At 37.8% G+C, this 17153-nt stretch overlaps 1 protein-coding gene across 2 annotated transcripts in view; it reads left to right on the forward strand.

Annotated features, from left to right (window-relative positions):
* The first annotated feature begins 7818 nt into the window (after positions 1-7818).
* The window catches only part of SV2C (synaptic vesicle glycoprotein 2C), a 68935-nt gene continuing 59600 nt past the window's right edge, over positions 7819-17153 (forward strand). For both annotated transcript variants that reach the window (XM_039364040.1, XM_039364042.1), the window contains exon 1: positions 7819-7946. The gene's annotated coding sequence lies outside the window, so the exon portion shown is untranslated. The remainder of the gene's footprint in view (positions 7947-17153) is intronic.

Raw genomic sequence — 17153 nt, forward strand, 5'->3', positions numbered from 1 at the left:
TTAGTATCCTAGTATGATTTATGTTGATTGCTTATTTAATATCCATGACTATTACTGAGTGTTGTATCTTATGATTTGTGATGAATGTATTTTATGATGATTATGATCATGATTTATCATGTTGCTTGTATGTACACTGAGAGTTATGCACTGGAGACAAATTCCTTGTGTGTCCAATCACACTTGGCCAATAAAGAATTCTAATTCTAATTATTTCCATAGCACTTTTTCTGTGACAGTATCATGATAGCATTGGACAATAAAATTGATAGCACTCAATGTATTGTTGTCATTTCTAAACAAATATTTAAGATATCCTTTCCAATATTCCTTCATGTCTGCTTCATCCCAAAAAATCATTTTTAATTTTGTTCACACTATTGAAATTCATTGCTTAGGCCTCATAACCCACTTCCAAATAACAATGTTTTTATTTTCATCAACATGGTTCATTTTTTATGCTTCTTTTAACATTAACTTCTTTAATCTTAATACTTGTGAACCTCTTTGATTACATTCTTTGTGACCATATTTTTTCTATATACATTGTTCTCCTTTTCCAGGAGTTTTCACATCTTATTTCTGCTTCTGTTGGGAGATGGAACTAACCTATAATACGTTTTTGTGCCTTTACTTCCTGCAGTCATTCTATTTTCATCCTTGTCTATTTTTCCCAAGATCCTGAAAATTAAAACAAAATTTGTCCCTTGTCATAGATTCTTCTCTCTTGGCTCTAATCCATATATCCTTCAATGGTTTTTTTCCCCAATATTTCATCATAAACAGTCATATCAAACATATTTTTTGTTTCAATTCTTATGTATACATCTATAGTCATACTTAAGTAGATGCTTTTTAAAGTGAATTTTGTTTGTTTAATCCATGCTCTTTACCATTTAGTCTTACTATAGATATTGACTTCCATTGACTATCATAGTTTTGGTCAATCAAGGTGTTGATCAAATTGGAAAAAAAAATATTCAGCCAATCAAATTTTTAACCTTTGTGTCAGATTATCTCTAGTTAGCCAATCAAATCTGATAGCCTTCATGTAACGCTATCTTATCAGTTCTGTAAGTCTTTCCATAATGCAATGTGGTATTGGTAAAGCAAACAAGGAAAAAAGTTTAAGAAAGCAGATCAATGAAACATAATATGCAAATGAAGTTGCTAGATTTAGAAATATATTATGCGGTAACTCTAAAGATGACCATCAGGTATACTACTGTGGGCAAGAATCCCTCAGAAGAAATGGAGTAGCCTTCATAGTCAATAAAAGAATAGGAAAAGCAATACTGGGATACAATCCCCAAAATGACAGAATGATCTCAATTCGAATCCAAGGCAAACCATGCAATATCACAGTAGTCCAAATCTATGCCCCAACCACTGGTGCTGAAGAGGATGAAATTGACCGGTTCTATGAAGCCCTACAGCACCTTATAGAATTAACACCAAAAAATGATGTCCTTATCATCATGGGGGATTGGAATGCTAAGGTAGGAAGCCAAAAGATAACCGGAATAACAGGCAAGTTTGGCCTTGGAGTACAAAATGAAGCAGGGCACAGGCTAATAGAATTTTGTCAAGAGAATACGATGGTCATAACAAACACTCTTTTCCAACAACCCAAGAGACGGCTCTACACATGGACATCACCAGACGGTCAACATAGAAATCAGATTGACTATGTGCTCTGCAGCCAAAGATGGAGAAGCTCTATACAGTCAGTAAAAACAAGACCAGGAGCTGACTGTGGCTCAGATCATGAGCTTCTCGTTGCAAAATTTAGGCTTAAATTGAAAAAAGTAGGGAAAAGCACTAGGCCACTCAGGTATGAACTAAATCATATTCCTGATGAATATACAGTAGAGGTGACAAATAGATTTAAGGAATTAGATCTGATAGACAGAGTGCCTGAAGAACTATGGATGGAAGTTCGCAACATTGTACAAGAGGTAGCAACTAAAACCATCCCAAAGAAAAAGAAATGCAAGAAAGCAAAATGGCTGTCTGAGGAAGCTTTGCAAATAGCTGAGGAAAGAAGGGAAGCGAAAGGCAAAGGAGAAAGAGAAAGATACACCCAATTGAATGCAGAATTCCAGAGAATAGCTAGAAGAGATAAGAATGCCTTCTTAAATGAACAGTGCAAAGAAATAGAAGAAAACAACAGAATAGGGAGGACCAGAGATCTCTTCAAGAAAATTGGAGATATGAAGGGAATGTTTCATGCAAAGATGGGCATGATAAAGGACCAAAATGGCAGAGACCTAACAGAGGCAGAAGAGATTAAGAAGAGATGGCAAAACTACACAGAAGAACTATACAAGAATGAGCTTAACATCCCAGATAACCACAATGAGATGGTCACTGACCTCGAACCAGACATCCTAGAATGTGAAGTGAAATGGGCCTTAGAAAATCTGAGCAACAACAAAGCTAGTGGAGGTGACAGTATTCCAGCTGAGCTATTCAAAATCTTAAAAGACGATGCAGTAAAAGTGCTACACTCAATTTGCCAGCAAATTTGGAAAACTCAACAGTGGCCACAGGATTGGAAAAGGTCAGTTTACATTCCAATTCCAAAGAAAGGCAATGCCAAAGAATGTTCAAACTATCGCACCATTGCACTCATTTCACATGCTAGTAAAGTTATGCTTAAAATCCTACAAGCTAGACTCCAGCAGTATGTGGATCGAGAACTACCAGAAGTACAGGCAGGATTTCGAAGAGGCAGAGGAACTAGAGATCAAATTGCCAACATACGCTGGATCATGGAGAAAGCTAGGGAGTTCCAGAAAAACATCTACTTCTGCTTCATTGACTATGCTAAAGCCTTTGATTGTGTGGATCACAACAAATTGTGGCAAGTTCTTAAAGAGATGGGAGTACCAGACCATCTCATTTGTCTCTTGAGAAACCTATATGCGGGTCAAGAAGCAACAGTGAGAACTGGACACGGAACCACTGATTGGTTCAAAATTGGAAAAGGAGTCCGGCAAGGCTGTATACTGTCACCCTGCCTATTTAACTTATATGCAGAGCACATCATGAGAAAGGCAGGGCTAGATGAATCAAAAGTTGGAATTAAGATTGCCGGGAGAAATATCAACAACCTAAGATATGCAGATGATACCACTCTAATGGCAGAAAGTGAAGAGGAACTAAAGAGCCTCTTGATGCGGGTGAAGAAGGAGAGTGCAAAAGTTGGCTTGAAACTCAACATTAAGAAAACCAAAATCATGGCATCCGTCCCTCTCAATTCCTGGCAAATAGATGGGGAAGAAATGGAGGTAGTGACAGATTTTATTTTTCTGGGCTCAAAGATCACCTCAGATGGGGACTGCAGCCAAGAAATTAAAAGACGCTTGCTCCTGGGGAGGAAAGCTATGGCAAATCTAGACAGCATTCTAAAAAGCAGAGACATCACCCTGCCAACAAAAGTGCGTATAGTCCAGGCCATGGTTTTCCCAGTTGCAATGTATGGCTGTGAAAGTTGGACCATAAGAAAGGCTGAGCGCCAAAGAATTGAGGCCTTTGAACTATGGTGCTGGAGAAGACTCCTGCGAGTCCCTTGGACTGCAAGGCGTTCAAACCGGTCAGTCCTAGAAGAGATCAACCCCGACTGCTCTTTAGAAGGCCAGATCCTGAAGTTGAAACTCAAGTACTTTGGCCACCTAATGAGAAGGAAGGATTCACTGGAGAAGAGCCTAATGGGGGACGACAGAGAATGAGATGTCTGGATGGAGTCACTGAAGCAGTAGGTGTGAATTTAAATGGACTCCAGAAGATGGTAGAGGACAGGAAGACCTGGAGGAACATTGTCCATGGGGTCGCGATGGGTCGGACACGACTTCGCAATTAACAACAACAACAACAACTCTAAAGATGGAGAAGTGCACATTTATTGGTCCAACGAGTTAAAAAGGGCTGTCAATCTAGAAGGTATATACCCAGTTTCTTTTATGAAATGCAGGGAGGTAGTAGAACCCCCAGGAGGGAAGGGCTGTACTCCAGAAGAATAAGAGGTAATTCAACCAGTTATTATGTATGAGAGAAAGATAATGAAGACAGCCACTGCACAGAGTATATTGTGGATACAGATAGTAGAATCCTCAGTCTTGTAAGTTTTTGTCTATAGGGGTGAAACAATAAAGAACTCAGCTTGGAAGAATTGCCATGTATGTTCTTGGTTTGACAGCTGCATTCTACAGCCAATTTGAAAGGCAGAATCAACCCCAGTTACTGTCTTTTAATTGGTGAAGCATTTGCTGTTTTTACTACGTTGATGTCATGCTATTTTTTTACTCTAAGTTATTGAATGTGGTGTGATTTTGTCAGAAAGAAAATATCTGAGAGTTTGAGGTATTTTTCATCTAAAGAAAGTTATAATTCATTCCTTTTCTATTCTCTTTACTTTTTTCTTTCTGCACTTTTATATTTCTTTTTTTCCTGACTTTTCCTTTTTTAATTTTTTATCTTCTTGATTCTTTTTTAATTGTTTATCTTCTTGATTCTTTTTGTAATTCAATAATTATATAGAAAAGAAATAAAATTGAACGGCATTGTCAGAAGATTATAAATATTTCAATTTAATTTACCTTACTACAAACAGAATATTTTTTACATAAGAGCATGCAAATTGCATAAAAATAATAACGATGAAAAGCAGCTTTGTGCTCAGGGTGATTTTTTGGCCTGAGTGTCAAAAAAGTGACAGGCATACAATATCCTGTCACTATTTATGTTGTGATTGCAGTGTCATAGTCAGGTAACATGTCATAGAGTTTAAGATGAATGACTGAGAAGGGTTTGAAACTCATGTTCTTAAAGAGAAGAACTGTCATCCGGTTCAAGTTGTGTAGAATAGTGTGCGTACACAAGGCATTATTTGAAATGCAAATACCCAATTCAAAGTATTGTATTAGAATTGTCTTCAAAGTGAACATGCTGGTTAGTGACATTTAAATTTTGCTTTTAAAAAAACCCCAAATCCCCAATAACTCCCAAGGAATCCAAATCTAGTGCATATTTAGAAAACAGCATGGGGCTTGGTAACTTGTTCACTCTCTGCAGCTGTGCTAGCCCTCAGTTTTTGGCTTTCTTTTCATTGATAGTATTTGTTTTGTTAGAGATATCTCCATTGATATCAATAGAAACTTTTCTCCTTGTGCAGGGAACAAACTAGTCTAGTCTGGAGGACAATTTAGACTTCCAAAGATAAAGCTAATTTTCACACCTTCCAATTTAACAGAATAATAGTTGGAAGGGAGTTTAGAGGTCTTCTAGTCCAACCCCCTGCTCAAGCAGGAAACCTATACCATTTCAGACAAATGATTGTCCAATCTCTTCTTAAAAACCTCCAGTGTTAGAACACCCACAACCTCTGGAGACAAATCATTCCACTGATGAATTGTTCTGTCATGAAATTTCTCCTTAGTCCTAGGTTGCTTCTCTCCTTGATTAGTTTCCATCGGTTGCTTCTTGTCTTGCCTTCAGGTGCTTTGGAGAATAGCTTGACTCCCTCTTCAGTGATTACTGGTCAGAGCAATTAAGATGCTACATCACTTAAATGGAAAAGGATTTAAAAAAAAACCTTTTCCTTCCATGAAGAATTCCAATCTGGAGCTCCCTAAAGCATTCAATAAATGATATGAAAGCTTGTAAAAGTCAACTGTATGATTAATGTTCAATTTGCCCTCCCTATATTGTCCCATTTTCATTCTAGAGTATGCAAACTACATTAGATTTATAATATGGATGAATCCCCTATTTTTGTCTAATTCAATTAAATTCCTTCCAACTGCAATCAGTAAATCAAAGATTACTTAAGTTTACAGATCTTAACATTTTCTACAGATGTTTTTTTGTACTGTATCCTCTTTAGTGCTAAGAGAAACTAACAGGTGGCACATTGTAAACCACTGCTTATCGTAACAGATTATACAGCTATTGACCATGGGCTAGCTTGCATACTGCTGATCATTCTCTAGCTATGTACCAGTGATAATACACAGTATCCACACACATGCTATACAGTAGGGATGTCCACCAGTACTAACATTCTTCCCACCACCTCAGAAGGTCTATCGTTTCTTATGAAGGGGGAAATGTGGGGAGAGATGCTCATATTCTGGTGAGCAAGCATGCCCTACAACTCGACAGATCAGAAAGCTCTTGGCCTAAGAGAGTATGCTGGCGGAGATTGTTGCTATACTCAACCATTTAATTGTTTTACTATAGCAACCTGATTAATTATATGAATCTTGCTATGAGCTGCCCAGAGTTACTGTATGTAAGATGGGCAGCCTCCCGTAATTTAAATAAATACATTGTTCTATTGCTGGGGAAAAGAGATTATTCCATAGAAAGATAAAACTACAGGGGATTGCATTACATAATATTTAGAATAAGATCTTTTTTTATTTCCAAGCTAGAACCCAGTTTGCCTGCACTTTTATAGTGTCTTGCATAAATGCTCCATTTTAAATTGCTGGACAGCTAGGCGATCTGAAGCCAGGTTTATGAGTTCATCTTGGTATACTATACAGTGTGATCTCAGTGGATCTTTCAGGACTGTCATCTTAATGCGTCAAGTCAGCCACTTCATAGAATTAGTTTTAAGCAGGATTCATTCATACGCTGAATCAAAACATACCAGCCTAGGCTCAGTAACTGGGCAGGTTCACTGTAGGAATAGTGGTCTTGAATGATGGTCTTCTGAGGCTGGTTGCTGAAAGTCCCCAATGGGAAAGTGGCTTAAGAATAGAGCCACTGGCAATGTAAAGATGTAAGGACAATTCTATTACCGCACAACCTTTGTTCCATGTAATGTTATTCTGTATTACTAATTGGTCTCCCAGGCTCACCGATTTCTCTTCATTAGCCTAAGACAGGTACACCTCTGTCACACTGCAGTAGGTAGCACCACTGAGGTGGGGAAGCTGATGTAATCCAGCTGTTTGAAGTCCAACTTCCACAGTCCTTTGCTAAGGATAATGATTAGTACTGATGGAAGCCTCTTGAAGGACCTTACTTTGGCACACAGCAACCCTAATCTGCAGCCCTGACCAGCAGCATGGGCATTTTTAAAATCCCTGCTTCACTACTATTTGATAGCATTTTTAACTTTGCATGTTTGGCAACCCGTCCACTCACCCACCCACCCACCGTCAAGGAATATTTCTCTCTATATATACTTATTGTCCCGCTTCACCAGGTCCGGGCTTGCTTTCAGCGCTGTTGTATGGAAAGAACAATATACGGCGTCCACCTGAATTATCCATTTCCCACCCTTCCCTCAGCCCCGTTTCACGGCTCTTCTTCTTCTTCTTCTTCTTCTTCTTCTTCTTCTTCTTCTTCTTCTTCTTCTTCTTCTTCTTCTTCTTCTTCTTCTTCTTCTTCTTCTTCTTCTTCTTCTTCTTCTCTTCTTCTTCTTCTTCTTCTTCTTCTTCTTCTTCTTCTTCTTCTTCTTCTTCTTCTTCTTCTTCTTCTTCTTCTTCTTCTTCTTCTTCTTCTTCTTCTTCTTCTTCCTTCTCCTTCTCCTTCTCCTTCTCCTTCTCCTTCTCCTTCTTCCTCCGCTTTCCCGCTGTTTTCTCCAAGCAGCCAAGAGAGAGCCGGCTCGCCCGGCCGTCGCAGTCTCCCAAGCCTGCGATCCCAGATCTCGCCTCCCGCCCCGCCGAGAGAGACTCTCTGCCTTCCTTGGCAAAGCGCTTCATCACTGCAGCGCAGGGGACGCGCGCGGCGCCGGGGGATCCGCGCAGCTATTTTCCCGCCCCTCCTCAGCCTCGGTCACGCCGCCAGGCTCCTCCTCAAGGAGGAGAAGACGGAAGAGGGGGGAAAAGTCCAATCTGCTGCTACCTCGAGCAAGCCGCAGCGCTCTTACGCAGGGCTCCGAGTGGTCGGCGAAGAGGCAGAAACAGCAGCGGGGGCTGCGCTTCCAGCGGGTAAGTGGGGTTTCCACTCGAAACGCCGCCTCTGCCGCCAGGGACTTTGGGGAGAGTTCTCCTCTCCCCCGTCAGATGTGGAGACGGGGCTCTCTTCGTACTTTTCCCGAAGGTCCTTTAAGGAGGGGGAGGTGCTGCTTGACCGGCGGCAGTCAAGCTTCTTAGGCGCAGAAGTTTGGGCGAGTTCCGCGGGACTTTAGGGAGTGTGAAGCGGCGTGGCGTTTGCGGTCCTACTGCAGTCTCTTCCTTTGGGGGGGGGGTTTTCTGTCCGGCACCGCTAGGGAGAAATCACAGCTTAGAGGAGTCGTCGAAGTCTTGATGGACAATGCCTTCTTTTCAGAAAATTAACCCCCCTCCTCGAAACTTGGAGGGGGGAGAAAACTTTTTAGGGAGGGCAAGCGGGTGGCAATGGGGGGGGGGAGAGAAAGGCGGGGTAAAAAACTGGATGAGAGTGGCGGCGGCGGCGAAGACAGCGCAAAACGTGCCGGGTGGCTGCAGAAAATCCAGCCGGGTTTGCAGCACGTTGGATGGGGAAAGCCTTGAGGCTTCGCAAAGGGCTTGAGCGCGCGCGCGCGCACACACACACACACGTTCTCACACAGTTCTCACACACATGCGACCTTAGATCTCTCTCTCTCTTTAGGATGAATCTGCAAGATTCCCCCCCCCCCCCGTCTCTCGGAAGCTTGCAAAATTGTTGGCTTGCAGTTCATCTCCTATCAAACGGTGGAGGTGGTTAATTTATGACTTTAGTCGCCGATTGGCGACTAAATTGACGCACAATTGAGAGGCAACTTAGTCGTGTGCGGTTGGTTGCCTCCGGCGCCCTTTCCCCAACCCTCCCTCCTTTTTCACAACTTGGCGTGTGGAGCTGCAGTGGCAATAAAGGCAGAGCTCGAGAAGGTTGCGTGGATTTGGGGGTGGGGGGGTGAGTGGGGGTGCGGGGGTGGGTGGAAGAAGGGCTACCCGAGGCAGACCGAGTATTCTTGGGGAGAGCTCCGGGGAGCAGACGGGTGGCATTTGGGAACTCGCAGGCACGTGCGGCGCCGCGTAGCCGCTACAGGGAATCCTGCCCCTTCCTCCGTGCGCCCGGGGAGCGTGAAATTAATCCCTGCAAGCTGACAGGGAGTGGGGATGGGTGGGCTCACTCGGGGTTGCCGCTTTGACGTGTCAGGGAGGATCGAGGAGCAGGACTGGAGTTCCCACGCAGCTATACAGCTGAGATACTTGGCTTTAAGTTTCGGTGATCAGTAGGACCCAGTGTCGTTCTTTTCCGCATAGCATTTTGTGGTGATGCTACACCGGAATTTCAAGCGCAAGAATCCCTGTTTGATCCCCACTCTTCTACGGAGATTCCACTTTCTTCTGCTCCCCCCCCCCCAAGAAATTATTGGTGTTTCTAGAAAGGACGGAACATTAAGAGGAATCTCCATCAAGCTTGTGGTGCCTACCTTTTCTCGCCTGAACAGCACTGCAGTGCAGGGAGCTGACACGATCCAGTATGTCCTTATTTAGAGAAAGGCTGCCACAACATCACAATCCCATATGTTGGGTGTTTTTCATTGGAAATGAATCAACGTGCTTTTCTTTTTAAAATAAGCTGATATTTTAACCTAAAGTAAAAATAATATTTAACATACACTAGAAAAAGTATGCTTCCTTCCCTAGAATGATTGAAGAAAAATGAATGAATATTTGGTGATATATTCTAACATCTGTCTGCATAAAAAACAGATCAGTATTTGTGTGTTTAATGAACAACAGTATTTAACTTGGAAAGGAATTGCTAAACATTAAAATAGTATGTATGACTGTAAGAACCTTACAATAAGAAGGAAACTAAACAGCAAACATATTGCAAGTTTATTTCATTGGTAAATGTCATGACTGCATACAAATGAAATTATGTGGCAAAGGGAAGCAAAAAGTTAAATGCTAGAGTGTTAAGTTTTTCCATCTTTATTAATTTAGGCTATGCCTGAAATATGTTTCCTAGATTTTCACTGAACACTTTGGGGTTTTTTCCTATTTCAAAATCTCTTTTTTTACAGGAAATTTATATGAATGTGTGATTTCTTCATTAATTTGGACACATGAAAGAATAAAAACATCCAGAAAGACTTTAGCTGCGGTTTGGTGTATAACAATGTGCAATCACAGTGATTGGTATATTGTTAAATGTATCTTATTTCTCCATATAAGTGTGGGGGTTATAATGGATATATATTTTTTAAAAAATAGCTGAAGCTAATGTTCAGAAGACAGAATGGGAGGCTATTTTTGTAAGCAAAGCCTAGTGCGCATGAAAAGGTAGTCAAGCTAGAAGCACAGAAGAACATGATAAATTGACATAATGAAGGACAAAATAATGATGTTGTGTAATGTTAAGGCTGGGTGAAAAATTAAAATTATATTAAAACTGTTGCAGTGTTACCTTTTAATCCTACACAAATCTTAATCGAAAACAACCTGACTGATTTTATTAAAACTTCCAAGTAAATCCTGCAAGATTTTTATAACCTTGTATCTAGGTTGATCCTAACCTTGTGAATCTTAATGGAAAATCCCATTCAATATAATTAAGTTTGCTGTCATTGATTATATATATAGCAGGATATATAAACCACTTTATCAAAATCTGAATGTTAGTGCTTATTTAATCAAACACATTTATTAGATTAAATGAATTTGCAAATAGGAAGGTGAGATTTCAGCTATGCAGCCTTTGTTATGTCACTGATAGCATTTAATATCCTAGAATAGATCAGAAATTGGTAACTAGTTTAACTGAGTAATAGTGTGTAGCTTTAAAAGGCTAAGTAAAAATGTTTATACTATAAATGAAGAGCATTAGATATATTAAATTCTTATGCTCAAGGAGTCAAGGGTATTAAGAACAATGAGATCTGTATGCCAGCTTGTAGTACTTCTTCTTAAGATAAAAATACGTTTTAAAAAATCTGTTTTAGGATGCAAGATTAAATATGGGAGCAAACTTTAGTAATGTACTTCATAAAATGTATGCCTATCAGTAAAAAATCATTTTTTTTACAATTGCTGCATGTAACTTTTAATTTTATGCATTGCAACCCAGCAGTTGTAAGCACTAGGCAATCAAATGTGTATTTTGTGAAGGATATCAATTAGGCAACCTTACAGCATGCTCTTTGATGAACCATTAATAAAAATATTTTTACTAGGTATTTTCTTGATCAGTAAATCAGATAAGCAAATTAGTAAGAGGTTATTAAAAATCTCTTTTTTAAACTCCAGTAAGACTATTCATTTTAACAAAAAAAGCATTTACCAGAATATCTTAACTGTTGTAATATTTTTTAGAAAGAAAGATTGTCTGCAAATTATTTGTATGATATTCTATACTCAAGAGAAAGCTGATATTTGAAAGATAGGAAAACTACTAGTTTGGATAACTTAAGAATGAAGTGGCTGTATTTAAATTCTTTATTGTCTGTGCTAGATATTTTAAACTGGGAAGAATGTAAATCTAATATATGTTAACTGCGCAAACAGTAAAGCTGATATTCTGGTCAGAATCAGGAATTCTGATGTGAAATTTCACTGGCCCATTCTAAAGTTGCAAACACACACACACAAAAAGACCAAAAGAAAGCAACACCAGATTGGTTTGTGAAATTCTTTTTTATTTCTGAAGTAGAAAGCATATGAATAGAAGGCCTGTCTCGTGCCCTTGCAACCTATATAGAAATATTTAGAATATGGTTCTCTGTGAGTATTCAGAATAGATAAATAAAACAAATCCAAATGAAAGTATCAAAGAAAATCAGCTGAGGTAACACCTACCGAATAGTAATTAAATGGCCCTTTAGCCTACATCTCTAAAGATGGATCTTCCAAATAAAATTAATTTGTCTTTACATTTTATGCTGAAACAACAAAGACTTGCACTAGTGAAATAGTTGCCAGTTTTCTAACCTTTGGGAGGATTATAAAAGGAAGGGGACATTGGGGTTTGGAGATTGATATAATATTGTCCTTCAGAGAAAAGTTTTCCATTGCAGTATAAAGTAGAAAACAATGACGTATCTGAAGAAGTTGAATCTAATACATTTATAGTTAAAATGTACATTAATTTGAGAGTGTTGTCAATTGAAGAAACTCAGATTTCAAATAATAATAATAATAATAATAATAATAATAATAATTATAAAAATCCTTGATTTATCAGACTTTGAATGCTGTGGATAAAATTTGCTCATGCACTGTATATTTCTACGTATGCATTTTAATACTGACATTTTTCTTGTTTCATTAATTCACTCAATAGATCTTTTATGCTATTATTACTAACATTGAATTTGAATTTTAGGAATTAGAAAATACTTGCGCTCCAAACACAGATTTAAGTGATGTATTAACATTCAAAATAGATGGCACAAACTAATAAAATAGCAATGTCTTCTCATCCTACAGAAAATAAAAATAATCTTGCAGTTCTTAGTTTGATAGAATTTCCTGGCTATAATTGGACAGGCTAAACTAGAAAAGAGTAGTGAGGAGAAATCTATCATTTTGCATGCTGGTTGTGAAAATAATTTCAAGAAGGAAGAAAAATTACTCTTAAATAAAAATAAAATGTTAGGAAATCAAGGGAAAATGTGTAAAATATGATTGCCTGAAGATATAAAACATCAGTTGATAATTAAAGTTACTACCTTACCAAAATAATTAGTCCCTTGCTTCAAGTGCTAATTAACTTTAACCCCATATCCTTGCAGCATTGGGCAATTCATTGATTGGGTTTATATATCACACTTGACTAAGCCATAGTTTGCTTAACCAGATTTATAGACTAAATTAGATGGCTGAATTTGAGAATGGTTGAAGTAATAAATAATGATTTATAAACCATAACATCTGAGTTCATACAACTTACTAAGGCAAAATCAATTAAGTCACAATGACATTAGAGTTTTGTGTGAACCAAAATATCAATTCAGAGTAGAGGGAAGTGACACTCTTTAGAGCAAGGAAGAAAAGTTAACACTATAGCTATTGCAAATACATCTTTGGATTAGTGATTACAGCAGCAAGAAAACAATTCATTGAAAGCTTGGCATTTTTCTCCTTTGCTGTTAAGATGTCCATAAACTATTGGGAGATCTGTTGGTTAATATACAAGCAAAGATCAACCAATCAGCCAGCTTGGAAATCAATGTGAAAACTGGGGGCCTTGAAATAGGATTAGCAAAAAGGAGAGATTAAAACTTGGAATGGGACATATAGGCTTGAAACAACAGTGAGGGAGAACTAAGAAAAGAAAACATGGAGTAAGAAAAGGAAACTGGAGAAAGGAGGGATAGAAAAATTGCTGGAGGGGAGAAACAGCAAAAACAACAAGCAGCAATTAGGAGCAAAATTGTGCTGAGGTGCAAAGACTATTATTTTCTTGGGCTGATTTCAATTCTAGGTAATCTAAAGGTCTCCTACGAATGGGCAAATATAATTATAGGAAAAATCTGACCCCCCCCTCTTTCAATACAAGAAGTGCTCTTCACAATCTCTTAGCTGACTGATCAAAATAGTTGATCAGGAAGTAGCGAGCAGGGTCATATCTAAATTGAGCATTCATGGTTTGTCTTCTCCTATAAAAGATTGACCAGAAAGGGCAGATCTCTCTTGCCAAGGTTGAATTGATAACTAACAGGGATAGACTGGAAACTGGATGTAATTAGAGTAAAGTAGCATGTTTGGTCTTAGGGTTACTAAATTAATACCTATGATTTAAAATCAGACTGTATTCTGTCAGGAGGCAACTTTGAGTAATATTTGTTCTAAACACTTACTATACATTGACATTAGAAAATGCTTCACAAAAACAAATGCAGAATCATTTAGCTCCACTGACTTTCCAGAGTGGTAGATTTGAGAATTTCTGATGGAATTTTATGAAAATTACATTTAGGTTTTAAATAGCTGAATATTTGGTGGAAGTCATTGGGGTTCATATTCAAATTATGTTGAATTGAAAAGAAATTTTGAGGTTTCATTTGACTTATTTATTTCAGCATCACTGTTTAAAATTGTTTTGTTTATTTTAACTAAATACTATTTGTCTCAGTTCATATAAAATGAGAAAATAGAATTAAAAATAGCAAGAAAATGCACTCACATATTGAAATAATATTTTAGTATTAAAACTAAACAAGACTATTGTTTAACCAATCTAAATTATACACAGTACTGTGCAAAAGTCTTAGGCCACCATTAGATCTGTTGTGTATAATGACCATATATAATTATATTTCAGTCTCCTTATTAGAATACAACTAGAAAATGCAGGAAATTTGTATGCAGTATTCAAAAAGAGGAAAAAAAGCTTTCATAGGCCATATAGTGTGACCCCCCCCCCCATACACTTGAGCAACTGTAGACACACAGCTCCCATAAACCTAAATGGAATGGAACCCTAAGTACAGTCATTGCTAATACCTGTATGTGTTCTACTATGTGAGCCAAAATGACTTCTGTGCAAAAAGGTATATTACACCAGGTTTGTGCAAGACATGCTTGACCACACATGCACATGTTGTATGAGTGTAATTCATTGGAAGCTTGCTAATAAAATTCTGATGAGAAGTTTTTCAGAATTTATTCTTTAAGAGACTGGAGGAAGTCCAGCAGGGACCTGGTTCAGCATCTGGCAGCTTTGTCGGGAATCCAGGTTGACCCTTCTACAGTCAGGTGAAACTTGGTCAAGAAGGTCTTTGTGGAAGGGTAACAGCCAAGAAACCACTTTTGCAGGAGGGTTACAGCATGAAAAGGCTAAGATATGGACTGAGGATCAGTGGAAAAGGTTATTATGAAGTAATGAATCCTAATTTGAAATTTTTGGGTCAAATTGTCGACAACATGTTAGAAGAAGAAATGGAGATAGATGGATGAATAAGCGCTTGTGGCCTTCAGTGAAGCATGGGGAAACAGGATGCATTTCTGTCTGTGGTGTTGGCGATATTGTCCACATTGATGGGATGCTGAAAAGTACAGACAGATTTTAATTCATCTTGCCATTCCTTCTGGAAAGCACCTGACTGGGACTGGGTTTATTTTTCAGCATGATAATAATCCCAAGCACAATGCTACTGAAGTGAAATCATATTTAATGAGGAAAATGGCTGATAAAGAACTGAAAGTCATGGACTGGCCTTCACAGAGTCCAGACCTGAATATTATAGCGTCAGTATGTGATCACCTGAAAATTGTGTTTGTTTAAATTTTGTGTACATATTTCCTGTTTGAATCTTAATACAAAGATTGATTATGGATGGTAATTAAAACTTTACTAAAACAACAAAGAGAGTGGTGGTCTATGACTTTTGTACAGTAGGGTACTATATGGCATTTTTGTTGTTTTTCCAACAAATTGTGCTAAAAGCTACTCATTTTTTTATAAATAGCACTAAATATGAATGTGGCCAAAAATATTGGCATATCTCCACTTTTTCTCAAAGAATCCCAATTTGCCATGAAATAAGTTAAAACTGTCAAAAGTCTAAGAGCAGACACTTTGCTTTTGATGTATGACTTAACATGTTCTTATAAATAGCAAAACAAATGAAATTGGTATGGAGATAACTTGGTGCTCTTAGAGTAAAATATGCTATTGGATTTCAGTGATCTCTTAAGCAGACTATTTAATTTAATTAGTATCACAAATGTATTCAACTTCATTGTCACTCAAACTATTTGAATGGAGAAAAGTACGGTACTCGGGGTTTTTGGGTCCTTTTATGCAGCAAAGTCAAAGGGAAAAGCAAATAATTATAAGAGAATGAAAACAATGTTCCTGTGAGCACAGTTGTCATTATGAAAACGTTTTAAGACCCCTGGATATGACTGCAAAAGGAAAAATGACTCCAGGTTGTGCAAAAGGATAGTTTGAATGGTGGATGAGAAAACTAAGGAAAAAATTCAAAACAGATCCCAACTGATTTCCAAGATCAAGGTACAACACTATCAAGTTGCACTATCCATTTCTGTCTGACTGAAAGTGGTATTTTTAGTAGAAGACCCAGGAAGACCCCTTCTCATTTACAAAAAAGTCAGACTCAAGATTGCTAAAAATGCATGTTTGCAAGCCAGAGTCTTTCTGAGGGAATGTTCTTTGGGTAGATTAAACAACATCTAGAGCTTTTTGGTAAATCACAGCAGTTCTATGATCAGAGAAGGAAATTTTTTGTTTTGTTTTGTTTTTGTTTGTTTTTTAAAAAACACTCAGGTTACTTTTTTTGCCTCTGAGTTTGGGCCCCTTGAATGTGTGAAGGACATAATGAAATCAGATTGTCAAGGCTTTTAGAGTGAAGCCTAATGCCCTGTCTCAGTTGCAGGTCATAGGTCCTCCAGCAGGATAATAATCCAGAACATACATCTAAGAGAAGCCAAGAATGGTTGAAAGCAAACATTAAACTGTTCTGGTCAGCTATGAGTTCCGATCTGAATCCAAAATAATATCTATGGAAAGAGCTGAAACTCACAATTGAGAGAAGAAACCTATCAAACCTTACCCATTTGGAGCAGTTTGTTCAAGAAGACTGGGACAAATTCCATTTGAGAAGTCTAGAAGTTGCATTCAGAGCTACAGAAAGTGCCAGATTAAATTATGGCCTCAGAAGAATGTGCTATAAAATACTAGGTTAGTGGACCGATAATTATTTCCATGTCATTTTTATTTGTTTTATTATGTACAAGAATACCCTAAGATACACTAAAAGCAATGTATTTGCTGTATGGATTATAGAATAAAGAATGGTGGATGCCATTTTCTTGTGTCAGTTTCAATTTATTTCATAGCAAATTGGGTTTCTTTGGGCAAAAAAATGGATGGGTAAAAATATTTTAACTGCATTTATATAATAATTCAAATACACAAGAATTAGTCTCAGAATAAAATGAATAATAGAAATATAAATCTATAGAACTTTCCGTATAGCAACATGTTTTGTTTACATTCTTTTTTATTGCTGATGTTTTGAATAGTTGATTTAAAAATATTCTTGTATTACCTGTTTTAAATGACTGGACATTTTTAGTATGTACCTTCTAAATTTATTATAATAAATAATAAAAAGCCAACTTCATTCAGTTTGTAATAACTTATAATTAAAAGAGAATAGGAGAGAATAGGAATACACTGCCAATAGGAACAAACAAATCTCCATTTTATAAATA

The sequence above is a fragment of the Crotalus tigris genome, unplaced genomic scaffold (genome assembly GCF_016545835.1).
Source record: "Crotalus tigris isolate CLP2741 ecotype Arizona unplaced genomic scaffold, ASM1654583v1 scf7180000019642.961951, whole genome shotgun sequence".
NCBI lineage: Eukaryota > Metazoa > Chordata > Lepidosauria > Squamata > Viperidae > Crotalus > Crotalus tigris.